The sequence below is a fragment of the Alligator sinensis genome, unplaced genomic scaffold (genome assembly GCF_000455745.1).
Source record: "Alligator sinensis unplaced genomic scaffold, ASM45574v1 scaffold2028_1, whole genome shotgun sequence".
Lineage (NCBI taxonomy): Eukaryota > Metazoa > Chordata > Crocodylia > Alligatoridae > Alligator > Alligator sinensis.
This window is the reverse complement of record NW_005843713.1, coordinates 57,371-61,104: the sequence shown is the minus strand read 5'-3', so window position 1 is coordinate 61,104 and position 3,734 is coordinate 57,371. Positions and strand designations below refer to the sequence as shown.

Sequence of the window (3,734 nt, the reverse complement as noted above, 5' to 3'; positions counted from 1 at the left end):
ACCGTAAGCCTCCCTTAATTGTGCAGAAGTGCTCTTCGCCTTCAGCAGGCAAAGGACAAGCCGAACGGTCTGGAAAACTTCAAGAACAAAAGCCGGTTTTAGCCTTGGGCTTCTTTTATTATTCCTCGTGTTTCTCTGGGCATATTTGAAAATCCATTCTTCACAAGCGTAAGGAGACGGGTAGTTCAATGAAAATAGGAAAGGATACCTTGAGAAAAGCAGTCAGAATCGTAGGAGAGTAAGTCGAGAGCTCCTCTACTCCAGGCCCCTGCCTGAAGCAGGACCGGCCCTCTCCAAACCATGCACATGCTTGTTTAACCTCTTAGTTCAACTAGGCAGTCAACCCCGCCTCACACCCGCAAGGCACAGGACCCCAACCTGCCACAGGTAAAGCATCAAGGCAACTGCGGCCAGCGTTCGGCTGCTTAAAGGGTCGCTAAAATACGCTCGGGAGATCCAAGGAAGAGGGCCGTGGTCCTCTGCTAGAGGAAGGCTAACCTCCCAGTCCCACTGAAGCCGTGTAGCGCGAAGAGAGGCGTGCAGGGGGAATGGCGACACTAACCCGACTATTTAACCGGCCCGTTGGGAGGAGGGAGCCCCGCGTTTGGTCTCGGCTCCCAGGCAGGACCGTTCGTCGTCAAATGCAAAAAAGGATGAAATCAAAATAGGATTTGGCATTTTTAATTTAGGTTTGTTTTATTTAAGTTTAATGTTAATTCCATGCTGTGTTTCAGTAAGAACAATACAGATTCTGTATCTGTGGCTCCAGTCAGATATCCAGTAGTACAAATTAGCTTCAAGTTACACATACTGAACAAAAGAGGTTGAGCGAGCGAGAGGAGGAGGGGAAGGGGAAGGGAGAAAAAAAAATATTGAACACGCATGCAGGCTTTCAATGCCACCTTCAACGCTAACCTGCTTGGAGGAGAAGTAGAAAGTAGGCAAGAATGAACAGCTACGGATTATTGAACTGTTACCAGCACCGTATTTTTTTCAGCAACATTTCAGCAGTTTGGAAACTTTTTACAGCAAAACCACTATAATAAACGTTCCAAGAAAACCTGTAACTTCAATCTAAGTTAAACTCCAAATTAAGTTAAACATTGGTATAAAATTCCGTTTGAACAATTATAAAAAAGAAAAATACCACCACGTGCACCCTACAGTGCAGGAAATCTCTTCCTTAAAAGTCTGATGGCTTTCAGATGTAACATTCATTTCTAACGGTTATCTTGCCACGCCTGGCAGAAGACAATACAGTAATGCCGAACGAGCCGTTACGCAGTCCTGTTAGTGTCTTAAGGAATCTAAGAAGCTGGCACCAGTCAAATCCACAGAAAGTCACTCTTGCCTTTTAAGAACTTTTGAACGGTGTTTAAAAAAACCCCAAAACAAAACAAAAAGAAACCCAACAGGGCAGGAACCTAAATTCTGAGACCCAATGTAAAAGTCAGATTTGGTGGTTCTCAGAGTGACACTGAGGGATTTGTGGGGGAAGGTAAGGGTGGTCAGAGATGGGTTCTCTTGTTGGCCTCGATGTCTCACTGGTTTTCATCTTCCACATCCTGCAGCGCTTCTTTATTCTGTTCTTCACCTACAAAGAGGCAAGCACGTGAGTAAGTCATGGCATACAGCAGAGGGTGGGAGTGGGAAGACCGCGAGGGAACCCGCTGGTACGTCATCCTTTCTAAACGCAAGATACTCGTGTAGCAACTTCCCTCGTCTCAACACTGATTTGACGCTGTTTACGTTAGAACTTCTTAACTGTGTGCGGCTCTTGATGTTACGTCCTTGTATGGAAATACTCGTCGTCTACACCTTCCATTTCAGCCATGTCCTGTGGCTATGACTAATGTGTGCATCCCTCGAGTCAATTATGTTCTTAGCACAGAGAGCACAACCACTTACACGTGGCATTTAAATCAAACGGTACACGCCAAATCGGGTCTCTCAAGAGGTGTACAGCCCAGACAAGTTACCAGTATGGCTGGAGATCAACACAGCCTACACTTCAACTCACAAGCCAGAAAAGTATTTCCTTAATAACCTCAATCCACTTGTAAAAAAGGAACCAAGAAGGGCCGCGGGGAGGAGGGCGACTACTCCAAGTGCCCGCACACCCAGGACACCACCTGTGTGCTCTACGCTGCCCTGCCGGCGAGCGGGCACTGCGCCCGGGAGCTCACAAGCCTGCTTGTCCCCAGGGCAAAGGAGAAGCCTGAGCACGTTCCCCGACGGGCAGGGGGGACGGTCGTTGGAGCGGGCATTGCAGCGTCTGTCCGTGGAGCTGGGCCGTGCCTGCCACAACTCAAGGGGATGGGCACGCACCATGGCTCTTGGGCTCACGCTGACTGCTTATGCGTCACCGTGCTAGTCACCCCCCGCTTCTGCTCCACAGGTTCCCTCCAGCGCCCCGAGTCTGGCTCACCAGCTGCCCGCGGACATAGCCAAAACTGCCAGCTCTCCGACATGATGGATGTCACCTACATGGCCCACGCAAGTGAGCAATTCATTGGCTAGGCTGACGGCACAAGGCAGGTGATGCCCCGTCCTGTGCCCCCGCCGCGGTGCAGTCCTGAGGGGTGCACAGGAGGGGGAGGGGAAGGGGGCCCATCCCGCGCTCAGATGGCGGGCTACAGCCTCCGCAGCAATGCCCAACACAGGGCTGCAGGAGGGGCCCTCGCATCGCTCCTGTGGGGCTGGGACCTGGGCAGAGCAGGGACTGGGCCGGGGCAGGAGCAGTGCAGGGCAGGACTGAGGTCTCTTCCGAGGGGAGAGCAGTGCTGGCCGCAGGTCCCCAGGAGCAGAGGGCTGGGACTGCGGGGCATTGCCAGAATGGGGTCTTTGTGCAGGAGGAGTCCAGGGCTGGAGCAGCGCGGGTCTCTGCTGGGTACAAGCGGGGGCTCCGCCAGGGGCGAGGGGCACCCAGTGCTGGGGGGGGCTGAAGGGTAGGATAGCACTTGTTGGGGGGTTTCCCCCACTCCGCTTCCCCGCCTGGAGCCAGCTTGAAGGACAGGAGGGACGGCCACACTGAGAAGTTTTCTTGCGGGGATTCAACCAAGTATTTGAATACTCAGCACGCGTGCACAACATACGCGTTATGTCTGCCAAGCTGAGGACATTGCTGTGTACGCAGAAGCGAACGTAATGGTAGGGAACGAGTTACACCGCTGCCCCCTCGCTACAGCGAGGAGCAGGATCCCTGCGGCGGTTATGGTGCGTATTGCGCACGCGCGCCGGCGCCCCGCCCCCTTCTTATGTGTGTCACACCCGGGACAGTGCCGAGTTCTTGGACGTCAGTCTCGGAGCGGCACGTGCTCCGCGCCGCGGGCCCGCAGCTGGGCGCCAGAGCCGACGGGAAGTCTCGCACCGCTCGCCCCCGACAGCGGGCTTCCATGTCGTTTTCTCTTTAAAATAGAGAAAATCAGCGCACGTCTTGTTAGCAGCGATTCGCCTCCCCTCCCCCGGCCCCGCCGGCGGAACGGGCTCGTGGGGATCGGAGTCGGACCAATGGGCACGCGGACAGTGACACTCTCACCAATCCCAAACTCCAACTAGACCGCGGAGAAGGCGGGAGACCACCTGGGCCCGCCTCCTCCGGCAGAGACCAATCAGAGCGAAGAAGGGCGGAGCGGCTCTGACCGCTCCCATGCGGCCACTCCACCCAATCGCCTCACGCCTCGCTGTAGCCAATGGAAACGCGAGGCTCCGATCCCGGCCCTCCCGCGCCCCCC

The 3,734-nt window shown here is 54.5% G+C and overlaps 1 long non-coding RNA gene across 1 annotated transcript in view; it reads right to left on the bottom strand.

The window, feature by feature from the left end:
• Positions 1–684: 684 nt before the first annotated feature.
• The window catches only part of LOC112548910, a 4,002-nt gene continuing 952 nt past the window's right edge, over positions 685–3,734 (bottom strand). Inside the window, exon 2 of the long non-coding RNA XR_003092406.1 lies at positions 685–1,594. This is a non-coding gene — a long non-coding RNA (uncharacterized LOC112548910). The remainder of the gene's footprint in view (positions 1,595–3,734) is intronic.